The sequence below is a fragment of the Sprattus sprattus genome, assembly GCF_963457725.1.
Source record: "Sprattus sprattus genome assembly, chromosome: 14".
NCBI classification, from domain to species: Eukaryota; Metazoa; Chordata; class Actinopteri; order Clupeiformes; family Clupeidae; genus Sprattus; species Sprattus sprattus.
This window is the reverse complement of record NC_137912.1, coordinates 6,518,374-6,540,867: the sequence shown is the minus strand read 5'-3', so window position 1 is coordinate 6,540,867 and position 22,494 is coordinate 6,518,374.

The following is a 22,494-nucleotide window of genomic DNA, read 5'->3' as shown; positions in this document are numbered from 1 at the left end:
ATTGGTGTGAATGCCTACAAAGCAATGGAACCATGGCAAGTGGTGAACAGTAGAGATGACGGACCATATGCAGTGCAGACAGTACTAGGCTGGATTGTGAATGGCCCGAAACAAGAAAGCACAAATGTGAATCCTGACGCTCTGCAAAGCTGCATAGCGAATCGCATATCAGTGGAGACAATTGAAGACTTGCTGGTTCAGCAGTTCAATACAGACTTTCCTGAAAGGCGATATGAGGATAAGACAGAAATGTCTCAGGAAGATCATCAATTCATGCAATCAGTGACGAAGTCATTACAATTCAAAGATGGTCACTACCACATTGGATTGCCTCTGAAAGATGAAAAGATTCAGGTGCCAAACAACAAATGCATAGCAATGCAGAGGTCTGAAAAGGAAACTGACATAAAAATCCTCAGTTTCACAGGGATTACTCAGGATTTATGGACAGCATGACCGTCTTGAAATATATCGAAAATGATGTAGCTCGATACTAGACGTTTGTAGCAAACCGAGTGTCAATGATAAGAGAAGCCTCCGAGCCATCACAGTGGAGGTTCATGAATTCTGCAGAGAATCCAGCAGACCATGTCTCAAGAGGTTTGATGGGAGAGAGCCTAATGAGATGTGAGAACTGGATTAAAGGACCTTCATTCCTGCTGAGACCATGCAGCAAGTGGCCTGTCAGGGCAGACGAATCAAGTTCTTTGTCAGAAGAAAATCCAGAGATTAAGGGAAAGGTTTTGTCTTGTGTCATCAGTACTCAAGAAGACGAAGATGCTTTGGGTAAGCTCATTGCATATTATTCTGATTGGCACCGCTTAAAGAAGGCAGTAGTGTGGTTCACCCATCTCAAGCGGATTCTGCTGAACTTGAGCCACAAAAGAGAAGAATTGCAAAAGAACCTCAGTGCATCAGATGGCAAACAGAATGGACAGTATAGTGCCTTGGCTCAGGAAATGAGGAAATACAAGGAGAGCCTGAAGAGCTTCTCAATTGGTGTGGAAGATTTGACAAATGCCGAACATGATCTGATTCGCTACAGTCAACAGCTGAAATATGGAGAAGAGATCAAGACTCTGCGACAGGGGAAGAACCAAGTTAGAAAGAGCAGCCATATATACAAGCTGGATCCGTACCTTGATGAAGGAGTGTTGAGAGTTGAAGGAAGGCTGTGCAGGGCAGCGATGCCAGAGGAGGCTAAGCATCCAGCTATCCTGCACAAAGACCTCAAGATTTCGACCCTTATTCTTCAACATACGCACCATCAGGTTGGACACTGTGGAAGGAATCATGTTCTGGCACGGCTTAGGCAAAAGTATTGGAACCCGCAAGCAAATTCTGCCATAAGAAGAATGTTATCAGATTGCTACACCTGTCGCAGAATGTATGCTAGGACTGGTGAGCAAAAAATGGCGGATTTGCCGGTGGAGAGACTAACACCAGACAACCCACCTTTTACGTTCACTGGTGTTGACTACTTTGGGCCGTTTCAAGTAAAAAGAGGACGAGTCATGGTCAAGAGATATGGCGTTTTGTTTACCTGTATGACCACGAGAGCAGTGCATATAGAAGTTGCGCACTCGCTGGACACTGATGCGTGCATTAATGCATTACGCCGCTTCATCAGTCGAAGAGGACAGGTGTCTGTGATCAGATCGGACAATGGAACGAATTTCATTGGTGCTGAAAGAGAATTGCGTGAACAAATACAGAACATGAATGACTCCAAGATCAAAGTAGAAATGCTGAAAGGAGGAATTGAGTGGAACTTTAATCCTCCTGGTGCGTCCCATCAAGGAGGTGTCTGGGAACGCCAGATTAGGACGGTAAGGAAGGTGCTTGGGGCTCTGCTAAAACAACAAGTTCTGGATGATGATGGCTTGCACACACTGTTGTGTGAAGTAGAGTCCATAATCAACAGCAGACCGTTAACTAAGATGTCAGAAGAGCCAAATGATCTCGAAGCGCTCACTCCAAATCATCTACTCCTGATGAAAACGAAGCCTACGATACCACCAGGGGTCTTTGAGAAGAGTGATGTGTACGGGAGGAGACGTTGGAGACAAATACAGTACCTGTCTGACCTGTTCTGGCGCAGATGGACCTCAGAATACTTACCCCTGCTACAAGAACGTCAGCGCTGGTCCAAGCTGAAAAGAAACTTTGCAGTGAACGACATTGTTTTGATTGTGGATCCTTCAGGTCCACGAAATTCATGGATGATAGGCCGCGTCATCAAGACCATGCCAGATTACAGAGGCAGTGTTCGGAGTGTGCAAGTGCAGACAAAGAGCAGCGTCCTGACAAGACCTATAACCAAGTTATGCTTGTTGCAGGAAGCAGTGTGAATGGACATAAAGGACTGTTAGAATAATAATTCACAGTTTAAATTGAAAATTGAGAATATTTGTTTATTGTTTGATTAAGAAAGTGAATGGCTCTGTATGGTGGAAGCAATTGATGCAGTCGCCATGCTTACACAATTAGGGGCCGGGCATGTTAGAGCCATAATGAGAATAGGAAAATAATAAGACAATTATAATTTAATATTTTGTAATGTGTAATGTTTGCTTGAATATTTCCTAGAACTGACTGTTGTTTGTTTAGTAATGTTAATTGTTAGGTTTAATATTGCTTAATTATATGTATGCATGACATCATTATGCTGAAGTAAGTAAGCTGCGTGAGTAACGTGCCTGAGAGTCAGAGCGCAACAGTCTTTGATCGTGACTACACGGAATTAACCGATCTCCTGTTTAAATTAGAAAGAACTTTTATTTTTTGCCATTTTATTCTTGTACTGTGAACCTTTTGATTTAGTAAACAGAAGAAGCTTTAAATAAGTCTCGCGTCATTTACTTAAGCTCAAGGAACTTAAAAGAAACTGCATCTACAATATATACAGTATATAGATAATATAGAATATAATATATAATAATAGTATAATATATAGATCTGCCACCGCTCTGCCTAGCGAGAGATCTGGGGTTTCCCCCGCATGGTTTGAATACGAACGCCGTGGGGGAAGTTAAACAAGCATGCCTTATGTCTGGCCCAAAGGGGCAGTGGTTATGACACTCATGGGAATGCGGTGCTTGGTGGGGATTCGGAGATCGCCAGCCTGTAGAGTACTTTCTAATACCACACTTATCTGTCAACGTTTAGGGCTCCGTCCACTGCCTTCTACCACGTAAGAGCTGATGAACACCTTTACTATTTAGTTAATCTTAGGCTCTGGCGATTCAGAGATCGCTTGGCTGCAGAACGCATTGTAACTAAGAAATTGGTCTCAGCCACATCTAACAAATAGAATCTAATGAAAGTGTGGCGAGAACTCCAGCTTGCTGCCTCATATATCTCTTCCACTGAGACGCTATAAAACTCGCTTCCACAAAAAAAAAAACAATAAAGCGTTTTCAAGGACTTCAGAAAATGGTTACAAATAGGCTACCACAAAGTGCCATGAAAGGAAACGAAAATGACATTGCAAGGTGGTTTTGAAATCAGGCTGGTCATTATCCAGTTGTTGAGGATGCATATGCACTTAACGGTATACCCCACCACCACTTTGCATGTGTCTGGAGAACAAGACAATAGCAGTGTGTCTGCTAAATGTTCTCATCGTGATAATGGGTCATATAAATACTGTTCATGGTTAACTTAATTAAATGTGAATAGGAGATCGGTCACGAAAATGCTAACCTTAGCTTTCGTTAGCTACCAAAGCAGATCCTAATATCTTCCATACAACGACAAGGATCTTTGAAACAGGTGGAACGAAGTGTGGAGTGAAAACCACTGACTGTGATTGTGCGTTTTACAATGACCTTATTAATAGGGATGCACCGATCCACTTTTTTCACCTCCGATACCGATACCGATATCTGAGGTTTAGTATCGGCCGATACCAATCCGATACCGATATAAAAAAACAGTGCGAAACTGGTTACTGTGTGTATGTGTGTGACCACACGTGCGAGAGGGAGAAATGAGGAGTGCATGACATAAGATCTTTTTGCATTTTTTGCTCATTTGCTACTTGACATTATGTCTAGTCATCACTATCAATTCATAACATAGGCTAAAAATAATCACAAATAATGTACTTTCTAACTAGCGCTAGTGTTCATATTAGTTAGCAATCATATATCCGCTAGCGCCAACTTTTACGTTACATTGTAGAGGCTCAGCATGGTGACCTGTTAATGTATTTGCTGGTTCTAGTCTGTTAAAAGACCCACGATTACCAAAGCAGTATTCTTTATCTCCCTTTAATGTGCATTCATCAATTTCCATTACATGACGATGCATGTGATCCTACATATGTGAGTGTCTGCAATGAGAATGGGGACTAATTAGCACTGCACTGAATTACTTTAACATGAGTTATTGCTACACGATAACAATTACACAACTAATATTACTCGATACATATAATTGTGGACATTACACAAGGCAACATGAATCTCATTCATAGCTCATCCAGTCGAAATGTTAACAGGATGAACCCATCTTTATTAGAGCGAATCAACATCATCAGGACATAACTTAATCTCCGCTTAGCATGCTAATCGCAACTAATAGCAACGTGCACTCATAATACATAAACATAAAAAAAAAAAATCTTTTTATCTAGAAATGTCATCAATATTGGTACCGACACCGATACAAATATCGGATCGGTGCATCCCTACATATTAACCACTCCAAATAAAGGACTTCTTACTTGTGCCATTTCTCGGTCTCTCATCCATGACTGCTGCATACAACGTTTCACTCAACTCTCCCAGGCCAGCAGTTGCCAGCAAGCTAGCGCTGATTGGCTAGTCAGTACAGGATACAATGTGTTGATTGGCGAGTAAATGGGCCTGGCATGTAACCAACTCTCATTACCATGTTAAGTAGTATATGGGCCATTCTACCGAATTGATGCAAAGTCATGTCGGATATATTTTGAATTTTTGTATGGTTTATTCCCAAAACTTTGTCCGTATATATATTGTACCATATCTAAAGTACACATATCTAGTAAAAGAACAGTCAAGTTGTATATTGTATTTTCAGAATGTGTTGGAATGTTTTTCCTCTTCCAAAAATTGTCACTACCGAAACATCACATTTACTATAGTAAAAAAGTATTATTATTGACCTGTTCAGATTGTGTTTCCTTCCCTTCTCTGAAGAGTATTTTTACAAATATTCCGTGAAGGTTTCCACAATGAAATCCATAGAAATTAATTTTTTACCAAATTTTCAAGTTCAATTTATCTGTTTCGGTAGTGACTGCACTGTTTCGGTAGTGACTGCACTGTTGGATGGATGTTCATTTCTCTCCCAAAATCATCCAAAAGGTGCTCTGGGCCGCCCTTTAGTCCACACAACACTTTTATTTAAAAATTATGGGATTGAACTACTTACCATTTCATTTTGTCACTACCGAAATCATCTGGTCACTACCATATGTTTCGGTAGTGACTGTTTCGGTAGTGACAATTCTAGCTAACTTTAAGCATAAATAAAGAATTCTAGCAATCACACGGCTTGCAAACATCTTTGAAGAGGTGAACAAACATACAAACATAAGATTTTCCATGAAACCCCAAAAGGTTTACTTAATTGAAGAAAACATGCGTTTCGGTAGTGACAATTCTTAAGGTTACACGTCGATTTTCAGACTTTGGAACACATTTATATAAAAACTATGGGATTTAGCTACTTACCATTCAACCATGAGGGACAGAGATGCAGTGTCACTGCATGGTCAAAAATGCAGAGTCGTGGCTAAGACACAGGCTCAGCCAATGGACTAAAACTCATGTGTTTCGGTAGTGACATGAAAACTAGGGACATGATTTTTTGAGTATAGTAAATTGATTTAAAAATTAAACCCACAATAAGTATAAATATTCCAAGTTCTGTTTCAACCCAATCATAAAGATCTTTGAAATTCAATCATTGGAAAAAATCTAAAAAAATTGAAAAGTGTTATTTAAAGGCATTGAAATTTAGATGTCAGGGTTGGGGACAGCTACTTCCCAATAGAAAGTACCCTGATGATTTTGTATATATTTAGCTTATCACTATCTCATGTAATGCATTGGGTTTATATAGACCATAACATTTTCTAATTAAATATCTATGCCTTAATACCTAATTGTTTTGTAAATAGTTTTTATTGTTGAGGGACTGCATATTACACAAATTCGGTAGAATGGCCCATATTGTAGTTTGATGTATTTGTATAAGAGTTAGCTTTCTATTCAATTTTGATGGTAAGCCTAGACCAGTGACCATGCGTTCATGCATCTACTGACGCAATGAGAGAGGTTTCCAGATGTGTCCCGATGTAGGCCTATCTGTTGTAATTCGTGTGTAGACTTTGTTTTCTCATTATTGCAATATTATAAACCTCAGTCTGCATTTACCCTGGCTGGGAGAGGCTGTTATTCGGAAGATACTGTGTGTGATCGCCTTTGCTCTGTGTTCATTAAACCATTAAGTGTCAGAGTGTATGAATAAACGGCTGGGTGCCAATCAAAATCACAACGCAAGAGTGGCCGCTACAAATGGTAGCTTATATTGATAAGCCTCGGAGGCTTTCAGATTGTACATTGCTTTCCCATCTGTTGCTATGGAGTCCACGAAATACGCGCAATTCTCGCTGTAAGTTATGTCGGGCCACGTCGTCATGTTATCCTCCCAGTTCTGCACTGAACAACAGCTGGCCTACACCTACGTCTGCTAACACTACAGAATGCATAATTCCTACGGGCACTGCACTAGTATATATATATATATATATATATATATATATATATATATATATATAACTGTCCTACATAGTGTGTTTACAAAGTAAAGTAACATTGTGTGAATTTTCTGCTTGTAAATCTTTGCTTTATTGAAGAAGATTGCTTACTTGTATACTTCTGCTTTTAAGTTTGTATTTATGGATGACTATTTAATTTCTACGAACATTTTGCACATCCCAATACTTGTGTGTATGTATGTTTTCAGTGTTCTGTGTACTGTGTTTACAGAGTAGATTTTCCTTTTTCGTTTTAATAAAATGTTAAACTGGCAGAAACTAAAAAAAAAATTATCGGGGGGCGGGGCGGCATCATAAAGGAGTTATGCTTAGGGCACCAAAATGGCTAGCAGCGGCACTGCTACTACACATTCTTTTACTGCCCAATCAGTCTGATGGGGAAGGACGTCTGTTGGTCTCCAGAGGCTTGATTTCTGTACTACGTGTATGTTCTTTTGTGTTTGTTTTCTGATTGTCCTTTTTGTTGCAGGAGTTGGGTACTGTCAGCAGGGAGGCCGGGCACCTGGTGGTGGGTATCTGCATGTGTGCCTGACCATCTTTGCAGTGTAGGATCACCCTGGTGTGCAGTGCAGTGTGTTCACGTGTGGTCCCTTGGAGCCCCCCCTCCTAGACAGATTGCCCCCTCTGGTAAGCCCCTCCCCTGCCTGTGTTTTTGGTGCCCATCCTGCCATTGTGTGTGTGTGTGTGTAATGACCAGCGAAGAACCTCTCCCATAGATAAAAGAAAACCCCATGTAACCTAAATTATTCAATAAAAGAAATACATTATTTTTGTAATAGAATCCTGTCTCTGCTTCATCCTTTCACAAACCTGTGTGCTGTATATGCATATGCTTCTGAATGGTCATGTGCATCGAGGACTTTCAGTTAGCAATGGTCTCCTTTTAGTTCCTAAGGGAAGCATAACTCCTCTGGGTAGCTGATCGATAAGTGAAACTGAGCATTACCCTGGCCCCTTTACACATGCACACCATGCGCGGACCTCAACGTCACATGGACACAGCTAGAATACCTTGACCTTTAGTCAAAATCCCCTAATGACCAGCCGATATGTAGGTGTAAGGAACCTAACTGTGGGGTAGCATGTTTGGAAAAGGAGCAGACAACTCAAGTTTCTCCTGATCAACCATGGGCATAACTTGAAAGCAAAGTTGAATTATTTGCCAAAAAATTAAGTTTCTAGCATTTTATCAGGTAGGCAACAGTTTATGTATAATTCATTCGGTATACCATCCAAAATTCTAAATTTTAAGATTTATAGTTACATTCTCAAAAGCGCCACCATTTCACTTGAATTGACTCACCATCTGAACTGCTGCGAGTGGGTTCCTCGGTTTTGTCCCTTTGTCTTGAGGGATTCATCTTTGACACTTTAAGCATCGAGAAAGAAGTCTTTCAGGGAAATAAATCTTAAAGAAATTTCAGTTCCTGCACTCTGAGGGTCTTTATTGAGTGCACAAGCCATCACCAAGTTAAAATGAATTGCAAATAAACTTCCTGTGCAACTGACTGGGTCGTCAAGAATGTAAAAAAAATAAAGACGTATATGTTAATTAGGACATGCATAGCAATAACATTGAAATTACTAATACATACATCACTCATAAATATATTTGTAACTGAATAACATTTGTCCTGACTTGACTTACTCTTTGGATGATCACATTTATTGAAATAAATGATCAGTTGAATGTGATTCCTCTTTGTCTTGGGGGTGGCAACTGTAAGAGAAACCCTTTCACTCAAAATGAACCATATTACATATTTCAGTCATTCATTACTACTGGGAAAAAGGGAATCAGTTGTTTCTGTTTCTCAGTGTTAAAACCAATTAGAACGGGGAAAAAGTAAAGGACGTAAATGGGACCAAAATATAAAACTTTCATACTTTTGATGTACTTAATGACTATGGAGTTTTGAATTGTCATATACCACTTGTTTTCCTTCAATGTTTAAATTAATAACTTGAAAAAGCAATTAATGCAAAAGAACAGGGAAAGGGAAAGAACGTAAATGGGACTAATTTTATATTCCAAAATATAAAACCTTCATACTTTTCATTTACCTAATGACTATGGGTTTTGAATTGTCATATACTACTGGTTTTTCCTTTTCCGTTTAAATGAATAACAAGAATAATCAATAAATGCAAAAGTATGCCGACCCGAAAGTATCACCAGCGAGAAAAAAAAAGTAATGGCTTTTAAAATTATAGCGTTTCATATTTTTCAAATACCACAGACCTGGGCCTCGTTTCCCGATAACGATGTATCTTAACGTTCTACGTGGATTTTCGCGACATCGTAGACGCAAGAACACTTTCTACTTACGAGGGTTTCCCAACCATCAACTTAAAGTCAGGTGCACGAGCGCAACGTGCACGAGTTCTTAAGTATATCTTTAGAGCTGTTTACGTCAGGTTAACCTGTTTACGTTAATTGCTGTGAAATTAGCTAGCCTATGTGTGCATCGAACGTGCAATGTGCACTGAATTCGGGGCGGGGATAGTAACGCCGAACGACGCCCCTGGGTAAGGTGTCGAGGTGGTTGAAGCGCACGTCATGCGTGACTGAATGAGCTATGAAACTAGCGATTTAAAAAGTTTCAATGAAGAACATGGTTGCAAATATATATGTATACAACTGTGTAGAGCACGAAACAAGACTGTCGTCATTTTTAAATTAATTATAAGCCAATGTTGCATCCTAAGTGTGAAGTTACTACTGGTCCTGACCACACGTAGAATTCTTCTCAACGAAAGATACACTTAAGCTAAGTGCCGCGTCGGGAAACCAGTCTGCAACGTAGGATTCCTCTTACGAACGATTTCAAGTGCTTTTTAGGCTAAGTGCGCGTTCGGGAAACGAGGCCCTGCTTGACTACCCTATCTTTACTCAATAAACGGCCTACAACTAAACAAGATTAGTATAAAAGCAAAAGCACTACAAGACCAGATAAGTACTATAAATCCTGTTTGTTGGCGTCAGCTTACCGTGGTTAGGGCGGACAACAGTGAAGTGAATTCAACTGTTGACAACTGTGCTTGTTCCTTAGTGAATGTAGCCCTCCCAGGAGTGAGGTTGCCCACCAGCACTCCCTGCTGCCTATACCTACTACACCCCTGTGTCTGGTGCTTTCATTGAGGTGCGTTAATTATTCTGACAATAAAAATCATTCGTCATCAAAAAAAATCATTCATCATCAAAAATCAAACATCATTAAAATCCACTAAATAATAAGAAGAAAATATTAGAGTAGCCTTTAGACATGTTTAATATGGTACGTTGGCATACTCTCAATTTAAACCTATTGTGCTGCTGGAGAGTGTGCATTTGTGTGAATAAGTTCCGTGATCGTCGTGTTCGTGGCTTAGAATCTTCATGTCTATAATTTCGAGTGTTTGTTCTCCCTCTTGTGTTGGTGTCTATGTGTACTATTAGTTGGCGAGGTGGCGATGTGTAATATGAAACGTCAGTTTCACCTAAAGGCCTATGTGAGCCCGCTTGATGTACGTTTGGAGTCATGTGATTGACAGTAAATAAACGAATATCAATCATTACTTTTACTACATGCCAAAACTAAATGCGATGAGCTTCTCTGTTCTTCTCCACAGACATAGAGGCTTTTTACATTTAATTAAATAAATCAGGCTATATTGTGAATATGTTATTCAAACAAAAACGTGCAAGATCTACGTTCTGTGGCCTACTTATCCCACCTATGAGGATCTTCTCGTGTAACAATGTCAACATTTTTCCATCATAATATGTATTCATATATATTTCGTACTAGGTTATGTAGATGGCTAGTTTTAATGTAAAATCATACAAATCTATGTGATGGCACACGGTCACCGCCCTTGATACATTCCGCTTCGGACGCAGAGAATGGGAGAGGTCGTTCCATGGCACAATGTCACCAAAGATATCACCGACCTCACACTTGATAATCTCAGCTGAAAAGTCAAAATAACCATAAAATGGAATAATGCCCTAAATAGTTCAATTTAGTTATTATTTAAGAATTATTTCGGAACACACTCACCTTTGGCAGGCGCATAAAACAAGCTCAAAGGTGAAACAGGTAAGCAGTGGCGGTTTTAGGCACGGGCGACCCGGGCAGCCGCCCGGGGCGGCACTTTTTCATGACACGTGAGGGGCGGCACGAAAAAAATAAAAAATAGTAATAATAATCTGGGCCGCGAAGAGCTTTTCTATTTCTATATATCATATCACTGCGTGAGGAATTGGCAAATTGGCGCCCCCTGCAGCTGCAGGCGCACCTGCTCGCTAAGAAGGTGCAGCGCAATCCTGGGTGAAAGGGGGAAAGAGAGAGGGGGCGGCGGGCAGTTCAGCTCTGGGTCTCCCAATAAACATTATAATTACCCTATACTTTTTGTTTGTCTGAATTGTGTGAAATGGCTTATAAAAATAGGTAATACAGAACGATTATGTGGTCACCAAGGGCAAGGTTAATTGGTGGAAGGAGACCACTAACTGCATCAATTTATCCAACTGGTGAAGGTAATAGTGAGCAGAGTATAGATAGATAGTCAGATAGATACTTTATTCATCCCGAGGGAAATGTAATACATCTTTAACAGAGTAGTCTATTACATTATCGATAAAGCTATTGAAGGATGCTCGAGTGGACAAGGTAAAAATGTGTTTTATTTTCTCAAGTGTAGCTTAACCAATATTCCTATTACTGTAAGGCAACCAGCTAATGTTGAGCACCAACTGAGTTGTTTGCTAGCTAGCGTTAGCTAGCTGATTTGACCATAGGCAGTGTTGGGTATCGTTACTTTTGAAAGTATCCGTTAGGTTACTACGTTATTATCAATTAAAAGTAATCCGTTACGTTACTACGCTACCTATAAATAAAAGAAACGCGTTAAGAGTACTTGTGCGTTACCAACAATTAAAATGCGTTTGGGGTGCGTGCGTGTCCGCCTAGCGCAACAACACACAAGCTTATGTTAATGTTCTGTTTACTTGGCAATGGGTTTTCTATATTTCCCCACGTAGATCAAACGACTGACAATGCAGTTCATGATGGGAGTTGACTAGCTACTACTGCTGCTACATGAACTTGCAACACACATCCTCCTTTAGATGCACCAACAGTGCTGACTGTTTATGAATCAATCATGAACCTATAGCATAATGACAGGAAAGACAGTCATCATATTGCACGTTTTATTTAACAGGCATTCATCCTTTGATAATTAGAACAGCTTACATGAATAACATACTCCGGTAAGAGGCAGTTATTTTAACAGAATGTAGCTTCTACATCCACTTTACAAGTGCAGGCGCCTAACAAAGTGCTTAACAGGTAGGCACGCAACCTTTTAGAATTGGAAATTTAACTCTGGCAAAAATACAATAGGCCTGTCAAATTGTAGCCTAGTAAAAACAAACAAAAAACCTACTGGCAAATGTTCCTCCTTCTTTTTATCTTAACAACACGATGTAGGCTACTACCGTATGCGTTGCACAAAAGAACAGTGCATGGCACTAAAAAAACATTGAAGAGCTGAAAATGTTCGTGTGACCCTAGGCTAGCCCTACATTCATAATAATCACGTAGGCTACCTTTAGCCTATTCTTCACCACAGATTGCATTTTACCACTATGTTCTTGTCCTTTTCGCTCTATAACTCAAAATAATGCTCGTACCTCCAGGAATTTAAGGCTGTCTTCTCGGCCATCTTGCCGGGGTACAAACACACACAGGTGCGCGCACACACCCACACACCCACACCCACACACAGAGAGAGAGAGAGAGAGATGCAAGGAGTCACAAATGCAAGCAGCAGCATCTGACTAAATGCAGAGAACCCGGGACTTTACTTTCCTTATCGAGGGAATTAACGGAGTAACGAGTGCTTATTTGGGAAATTAACGAGTTACTGATTACTGAATTCGCAAAACTAACACGTTAGGTTACTCGTTACTGAAAAAAACGAATAAGAGTACTCTAACGCGTTACTTCTAACGCGTTACCCCCAACACTGACCATAGGGTATGAACATGTTCATTCATCTGACACTAGGCTAATCCCGCTAGCCACAACTAACATAATGTAACAGCATACAGAGTACTAGTATAATCTTAATAATTAGCAGGTCGATAGCTAGCTGGTTAGACCACAGATTTCCTTTTGACACCACTAGACTAGCAAGCGTTAGCGAAATCCCATTAGCCACTATTAGCTAACTCAACTAACTATAATGCATGTTGAGTGCTTGCACAACATAACTTGCAAAGAGCTGGTGTTAGCTAACATTAATGCACATGATGTGTGCATTGATTATCTAAAGTGTGTTATTTAAATGCTCTATTGAAAGAGTTGTGCAATTGAAAAGCATACAGAGTACTAGTATAATCTTAATAATTAACAGGTCGATAGCTAGCTGGTTAGACCATAGATTTCCTTTTGACACCACTAGACTAGCAAGCGTTGCACTTGCACAACATAACTTGCAGATGGCTGGTTAGCTAACATTAATGTAAATTATGTGTGCAATAATTCTCTTAAGTGTGTTATTCAAATGTTCTATTGAAGGATTTGTGCAATTGATACATTTCATTTTTTCTTTCACTTATATTGTTATAATTGGAAAAAGGAGGGGCTCGGAGGGGATATCGCCCGGGGCGTAATTCCATGCAGAACCGCCACTGCAGGTAAGATAATTTGCGTAAGCGAAGTTCCGCCAGAGCGCCGCCTATTAAACATCTTGGACTTTTACCTCCAGGGAATCACGAGTTAAAAGACCTATTTCATGTAACTGTCGTTCTTTCGTGAAAATACCTGGAAGAGTTTGCCTTTATTTGTAGTTTTTACAGTAGTATATCTGAATGTCTAAGGACCCTTTTTTACGCACTGGTGCACAAAAAACAATACCCCTCAGAGCAAGTGGTAAAGGCTTAAGTGAGCAGAGACAGGCCAAAGTTCATTGGAGATTGTCAGTATAAACGAATAGACCCATCAAAGACACGACTGTTATCGCAACATTACCATGACATGGCAAATCTTAAAGCGGTGACCTTCACAGACATAGAATATTACAATTTAATGAAATAAATCTGGCTATACAGTGAATCCGTATGATTCCAACCAAAACGTGCGAGATCTTCGTTCTGTGGCCTATCCCATCTATAAAGATCTTAGGTGTAACACCAACGGGAAGCTAAATCATTTAGCTAAATGTCGCCATCAAAATATGCATTCATATAGCCTATATTCTGTAGGTAGTTTATTTTAAAGAAAAATCCTAAAAATCAATTTGATGGCACACGGTCATGCCAAATGGATAATCACTGACAGTATAGTCAGCGACTGACTAGCCGCCATTGATGCATTCAGCCTAGGACCCGGAGAATGTGAGAGCTCAACATGGCACATCGTCGACGAAAATATCACGGATATAAATTACATCGACCTCACACTTTAGTTATCTCAGATGGAAAGTGAAAATAACGCTAAAATGCAACAAGGTCCTAAGTAGCATACTTAACTATTTTTAAAAGGTATTCTTTCAGAGCACACTCACCTGTTGCAGGCGCATCTATCAAGCTCAAAAAGGTGAAACTTAGGTAAGATCATTTGCGTCAGCGAAGTTCCGCCAGAGCGCCGCCTATTAAACATCTTGGACTTTTACCTCCAGGAAATCATGAGTTAGAGGCCTATTTCATGTAACTGTCGTTCTTTCGTGAAAAGACCTGGAAGGGTTTGCCTTTATTTGTACTTAATGTACAGAAAAAGGCTATGTCTGAATGTCTAAGGACCCTATGTTGGGCACTGGTGCACAAAAAACAACATCCTTCAGAGCAAGTGGTAAAGGCTTAAGTGAGCAAAGACAGGCCAAAGTTAATTGGACGCCTGCTGCGTAATATCGCTAAATTACTTTTACCACAACATGGCAAAGCTTAAAGCGGTGAGCTTATCTGATCTTTTTCACAGACATAAAGTATTACAATTTAATTAAATAAATCTGGCTATACAGTGAATCCGTATGATTCCAACCAAAACGTGCGAGACCTCCGTTATGTGGCCTACTTATCCCATCTATAAAGATCTTAGGTGAAACACCAACGGGAAGCTAATTATTTTTGCAAAATGTCGCCATCCAAATACGTATTCATATATATTCTGTAGGTTATGTAGGTGGTTAGATTTAAAGAAAAATCCTAAAAACGATTTGATGGCACACGGTCATGCAAAATGGATAATCACAGTAGGCTATAGTAAGCGACCGACTAGCCGCCATTGATGCATTCACCTTAAGACGCAGATAATGTGAGAGCTCAACATGGCACAACGTCGACAAAAATATCACCGTCCTAAATAACTTCGACCTCACACTTGATCATCTTGGCTGGAAAGTGAAAATAACCCTAACATGCGATAATGCCCTAATATCCTAAGTAGTTCAATTCAGTTTTTATTCGGGACTTCTTATGGAACACACTTACCTGTTGCAGGCGCATAGAACAAGCTAGGTAGGATCATTTGCGTCAGCGAAGTTCCGCCAGAGCGCCGCCTATTACAGTTTTTTTTACGATCGGATACACACAATTTTGACCGCTTGGTTTTGTTTTTCAATCGGCTCACACAATAAGCACAACCACACACCCAATGATGAAAACACCTCAGATCCATTGCAAAATGTATAGACTAATTAAACAAAACCATATTTTGTTACACACACCTGCATATGACTGAATTCTGTTTGTACCACTTACACACTGCTGTTATAAACCTAAAACACTTTTAGCAATTCTACTTCTCAGTGATTAGAGTAGTGTAATTGAAGTACACAAAGAAAGTGAATATACAGTAAAAACACTACACAAGACCAATGCTGATGAAAATATTATTTACGTAATTCTCTCCATATACCCAAATCAGTCAAAATGCCAACATGGAGAATCACAACAAAACATGTCCCAGTTTTCATGCTATTTCAGTAGTGTGCATAACACTGCAAGCCCAGCAAATATCAGACAAACGTGAAAAGATGTTTCCAGTACAAATACAGTACAAATAAAGTTGCATTTTACCCCGATGTCTTTTTAGGATGTCAGTGTTGCCAGTGTTGACTGAGAGACCTGATGGACATTACTGTATTGAAAATGGCATGGTAACCGATCATGTTCGCTTGAATTTCTCTGCGCCTGATAGCATTACGTATTTGCCAAAAGCATGTTTATGATCTCTCTATCTTGTTCTTGCGTGAATATGGGCCTGTCCTCCTTTCAAGTTTATTTGATACAAATGTGGTCTTCTTCTTGTTTGAGCACATTTTCCTCCTGCTTCAGGTCTTCCTCTTCCTCTACTTCCATCTTGACCTCAGCCTCATGGCATGGCCTCGGCCTCTTCCTCCTTCTCCTCCTCTGTGGATTCCCCCTCTCACCCTCACTCTTCTTCTTCTGGCTCCTTCCATTTCGGTTGACGACAGATTACAGTTACTCATCTGCTGCATATCTATAGTGCTTAAACCTGTTTGTTGTGTCTACAATTAAGCAATCATGTGTTTGGGCACTTGATGGCTGTGATTATTTGACCGGCTCATAGGTGTGAGTATTTGACAGAGTGTTTTGCAATTGCAAGGAAGTGACCTCTTGATATATGTCTGTGTCTAAAGCATAAAAGTGTGTTTATTGCTTTGCAAATCACTTGTGTGTATGGTTTCGCAAAAAGTGTGATGTTTAAATGTGCTTATAGTTGTGCAAATCTGAGCCGTTGTTTTGCTCCTTGAGTGAAGGTTTTGATAATGGTGTAATACTTTTGATTTTAGTGTGTATCCGATCGTAAAAAACTGTAAACATCTTGGACTTTTACTTCCAGGGAACCACGAGTTAAAGACCTATTTCATGTTACTGTCGTTCTTTCGTGAAAATACCTGGAAGAGTTTGCCTTTATTTGTAGTTTTTACAGTAGTATGTCTGAATGTCTAAGGACCCTTTTATACGCACTGGGGCATAAAAAACAATACCCCTCAGAGCAAGCGGTAAAGGCAAAGGTAAAGGTAAAGTGAGCAGAGACAGGCCAAAGTTCATTGGAGATTGTCAGTAAATAAACGAACATCAAAAGACACGCCTGCTGCGTTACATCGCTACGTTACTTATACCAAAACATGGCAAAGCTTAAAGCGGTGAACCTCTCTGTTTTTCTTCAGACTCTGAGTATTAAGATTGCATGAAATAAATCTGGCTATACAGTGAATCCGTATTATTCCAACCAAAACCTGCGAGATCTCCGTTCTGGGCCTACTTACCCCAGCTATAAAGATGCGACAACACCAACGGGAAGCAAATTATTTTTGCAAAAAGGTTGCCATCCTATTCATATTTTGTAGGTTATGAAGGTGATTCGTTTTGAAGATGTAACCCTGTGTCTACAGAGAGACTCTCGGTAGACACTATTATCAAGGATCTCTGTATCTATCCATCAATATCTGGCACTAGATTCACTCAGGGGAATCTTATCTCTAGGTTCGTATAGGAGGACTGCAGTAGTGCTTAATTACATCAAGATATCCACCCAAACCCACAATAACAACAGCAACCAATCAGGGCCTCGTTTCCCGAACGCGCACTTAGCCTAAAAAGCACTTGAAATCGCTCGTAAGAGGATTCCTACGTTGCAGACGGGTTTCCCAACGCCACACTTGCCTTAAGTGTATCTTTCGTTGAGAAGAATTCTACGTGTGGTCAGGACCAGTAGTAACTTCACACTTAGCGATTTAATCCACCAGGGGCGTCGTTCGACTGTCGTTCGGAAGAAAGGGGAATTAAAAAAAAAAAACATGGCTACTTGAAGCGAGGAATATTTTACATTAATAAAGCTATCTACACAACTTTTTATATGTTTATAATGAGTCGGTTTGATCTGAAATGTGCTACGCGACCAATGCAGAGTATGTCGGTCTTAACTGAAGCTTTCAAACAGTAGTTTTATGGCACAATTAGCGCTTATGCCACCACTCCATTGGCTTATATGGTAGCTTTATAGCTATATGGTTGTATACATATATATTTGCATCTATGTTCTTCATTGAAACTTTTTTTAAATCGCTAGTTTCATAGCTCATACAGTCACGCATGACGTAGCCTACGCTTCAACCCCCTCGACACCTTATCCAGGGGTGTCGTTCGGCCTATTGTAGAAGAAATCCAAACGATGTTTCTGTGTATAGCACATCATGAGAATGTCATTGTTTCACCTGCCTATTCCCATCAAAATAGAAATAAAGAATATTGAGTATTTGAAAATAAAGACAAAACTAGTGCAGTGCCCGTAGGAATTATGCATTCTGTAGTGTTAGCAGACGTAGGGCTGTTGGGTAGTGTAATGGCAAGACATATTTGCACTCCACATAGGTACAGGTTACACTGAAGTATTATTGTGATGCATGTTTCCTTTTCATTAAGAAATGTGTTAATGGTAGCCTTTTTGGAGAGTTACCAACAAATAAAGTTTGAGATTATGTAGTGGATGCAGTTGAATATACTGTAGATGTCAACGTTGCTGTCTAAACTATAAACTAAATGTCATAAAGAAAGACATTATTTAAAATGAAGTTATGGTTGAAATAGGATCACTTCTTTATTGTAAGGGTAAGTGTAGGGTAAGAATGGTCATGCAGTTGGACTCAAATGTAGGTTAATTTTATTGAATGTATGTAGCCTACTGTACTGTATGATTTCGATGATGCTAGCTTTCACAGCCCACTCTCAGACAGATCGTAATAAATGTCCTTACAATGGGAACACAGTTTAAATAGGCTACTCTGCTGGAGATGGCGTTACTATCCCCGCCCCAAATTCAGTGCACATTGCACGTTCGATGCACGCATAGGCTAGCTAATTTCACAGCAATTAACGTAAACAGGTTAACCTGACGTAAACAGCTCCTAAGAGCTACTTAAGAACTCGTGCACGTTGCACTCGTGCACCTGACTTTAAGTTGATGGTTGGGAAACGCACGTTAATAGAAAGTGTTACTTAGTGTACGATGTCGCGAAAATCCACATAGGCCGTTAAGATACGTCGTTATCGGGAAACGAGGCCCTGATCATGTTTCAAAAAGTCTTTAGTTATATTTATAAAAGTATCAATTCATCATGGGTCATTTCGGGACGAATGTAAATAAATAAATAAAAGTGTGTAATATGCGAGTGTGTGTGTTATATTTGACTATTAGTTTGAATTTCGAAGTTCATGAAGTAGTCTAGGGGGAATATTTTAAAGTTTAAATGTTATCAATTATCTACAACATTCAGTGTGGTATAATAACTGTCTAAAAAAATGTAATATAGTGCTGTAGTGTCAGTGCGTGAAATGGCAATTGAATCTATGGCTTATGTATATAAGATGCTAATGTAAATCATAATTACCACTAATAATTGTGGGGATTATAATGTAAAATATAAATGAAACTTACCTACCACTAATACAACAGGTGGCATATACAGTAATGCAGATAATCAAAAACACATTTCAATACAATAGCCTACATATGGAATATAAAAAATCATCAGTCTATGTTGGATCCAACACAAAAAGAAAATGTAATGTCTTTAAACCTGAGATCTCATTAAAAAAAGAAAGAAAGCTCGAGCTGATCACTATCCACGGGAAAGGGAAAAAATCTGTATGATCGCAATGTCCCGTCCTAGTCCTACCACGCTCCTGTAAAAGCTGATCCAGGGGGGAACGTTCTACTGTCAGGAATCAGTCAATCCATGGGCTAGCGCAGAAGAATGGCACACTTCGAATATTCACCGTAACCAGTGGTGGACAGTAACGAAGTACATGTAATTCGTTACTGTACTTAAGTAACATTTCCATGTATCTGTACTTTACTCAAGTACATTCATTTGGTAAGACTTTATACTTTTACTTCACTACATTTAAAGCGAAAATTATTACTTTTCACTTCTTTACATTTACAGAAACACTCGTTCCTTACTCGTACCTTTTTTATTTTTAAAGTGTTTTAAAGGTCAAAGTGTATCGCGACTATAACCAATCAGCGGCAGCACCCAGCTCACGATTATCTGCTGAAGTTAACAACAGGTGTCGTTCTGATTGAAGAATTGCAAAGTCACGCTGGAGCTGGAAGCACAAGGTGGTGTACGTGCTTGTGGTCATTGAGAGTTCTTACTCCTAGAGATTATTAATATTATTTGTTAGGTAAATGGCTGAGGAGCTGACTGCAGCATCATCGGATGAAACAAAAGTTGGTGCCCAACACCCCTGGCCTTATTTAGCCGAATTGTTTGAATTCATCGAAAAGAAAAAAAAGAGTCCTATTACTTCAAGTGTTGCCTCTGCATTAAGAACACTACGCTGTCGGCCTTCTGGAACTCGCCATCAAATTTAAAAAAGCACATCAATGTAAGTTCGCCATTACATGACTACTACTAACAGAGTGGTTATAAATATGCCCCGGTTGATTATATTACATTGAAATACATTACATTAACAGGTGCTTTTATCCAAAGCAATATGCTAGCACCCAAATTATCTGTGGAGATGCTAAGTGCCAGATTGTAAGTGCCAGTTTAATACAGCCTCCCTCACCAAACGTTAACGCCGGGGACACAGTCGGATTCATGGCCAAGCGAAGTGAACTTCGCAATTCATTCCTATGACTACTCTGTTTATGACAAATGAAATTAATGGAAAATAAAATAATGAAACTTGAAGGAATGCTTTTTGTGTTGTTGCTTCAAAACCACTTGGTCTTACTTAAAGATAATATAGTTTTGAGCATTTTGGGTTTGATTAGGCAAATGTAAAGCATTGTTCACCTGTTCAAGTAGGGGTTTTGATGTGACAGTTAAAAAAAAAAAAATACTTTTACTTTTAATACTTAAGTATTTTTGAAGGCAGATACTTTTGTACTTCTACTCAAGTAAAAAAATGAGGTGATATACTTTTACTTTTACTTGAGTAATATTCAATGCAATGTAACTGTACTTTTACTCAAGTACACAATTGGTCCACCACTGACCGTAACGGTCGTTGCACGGCATTCAGGGGTGGGGGTAAAACCAGCCTGCACACATGTGCGTGGTGATTAGCAAAGTTACATTTTACAGCTTCACCGTTCCTCAACACTGGGACTAAATAGATCATTGTCCATGTTATTAACTCATTATGTGAACATACAGTGTGTAATAATGTCAAAAGACACAGGTATTTATCTCCTAAATCTACATATACCACCTAGCTTATTCGCGTTTAGCATCATAGCCATGTGGCTAACACAGCTAGCTTACATGCACATAATACACAATAATCACACAAGTTTAACAAATAACATGACAGGGAACATCACACTTATAGTGTATAGTAATAGTTGATTTATCCTAACTGGTTAAAATTAGTGCTGTCAAACGATTAAAATAGTTAATCGCGATTAATCGCATTTTTGTCATAGGTAACTCAAAATTAATCGCGATTAATCGCAATTTTTGTTCTATTCTAAATGTCCCTTCAATCATTTCTTTTTTAATGCTCTTATCAACATGGAAAAGTGGATTGGCTTGCTTTATGCAATGTTTTATTTTATTGAAAAGCAACATTGCCAAACAGGGCGGTACAAAATACAACATTTCAGATAAACAAGGACTATAGTGCAGTTAAACCATGGCTTAATATTTTCTTTTTTTTCAAGTTTGCTGTGAACATAGAAGTCAGGCCTCTTATTTCAAAAACAATGAACCGTTACAGTTAGGTTACCAATAACAGGTAACCCTACCACTTCTGTGCTTTCAGCCAGCTGCCTGTTGACATTTTCAGACAACAGTGAAGCTCACTTTTTTTGCACAACATAACTTTTAAAGGTAAACTTTCTATTCAGAAGCTTTTTATCATCCATTTCGCCTTATCGCGCTCACCATTCACTCAAACGTATGTTAGCCTACTACACATTTTGGGAGAGCAAAAATAACGTTAATCTACAAAAAAGAAAAAAAAACGTTTTTTATTAGATTTTTTACAACGCGTTAATCGCACGATAAAAAAATTATCGGCGTTAAAATGGGCTTGCGTTAACGCCGTTAATAACGCGTTAAACTGACAGCACTAGTTTAAATTGCTATTACGTAACAGGTAATCAGAGATGGGCAAAAATACATCAAAATGTATTTTGATACAAATTACAAAATACCACTCAAATAAATGTATCAAAATAAAATACTAAATACTGTTGCCAGAAAATGTAACAAAATACAATACATGTATTTTGTATTTTTAAAATACAGGAAATACTTTTTCTGAATTTTCAGTTTTGTCACAATTTGGTATAGCAGAACATTCAGGTAGTTACCACGGGCCCAGGTGCAGCCTCTTATGACAGGCCCTTGTCAGTGGTGTAAGGCAGTGGTTCCCAAACATTTGAGTCCCGTATCCTTTTTTTCATGTTTGCTTTCGTCATACGTAATTGCGTATAAGGAAATCATACGGCTTTGATCAAGTCACATTCTGTCAAGATGGCTAACGTTCAGTGCAACAACTCGATTCGCTCTTTGAAAGAACCTCCTTTTAGTCGGTGTACTAATGAAGATAAATTGACAATGATCAAGACAGCTATCAAAGTTTTCGACCACAGCCCTGTTTTGTAAAAAAAAAATGGATTTAACAT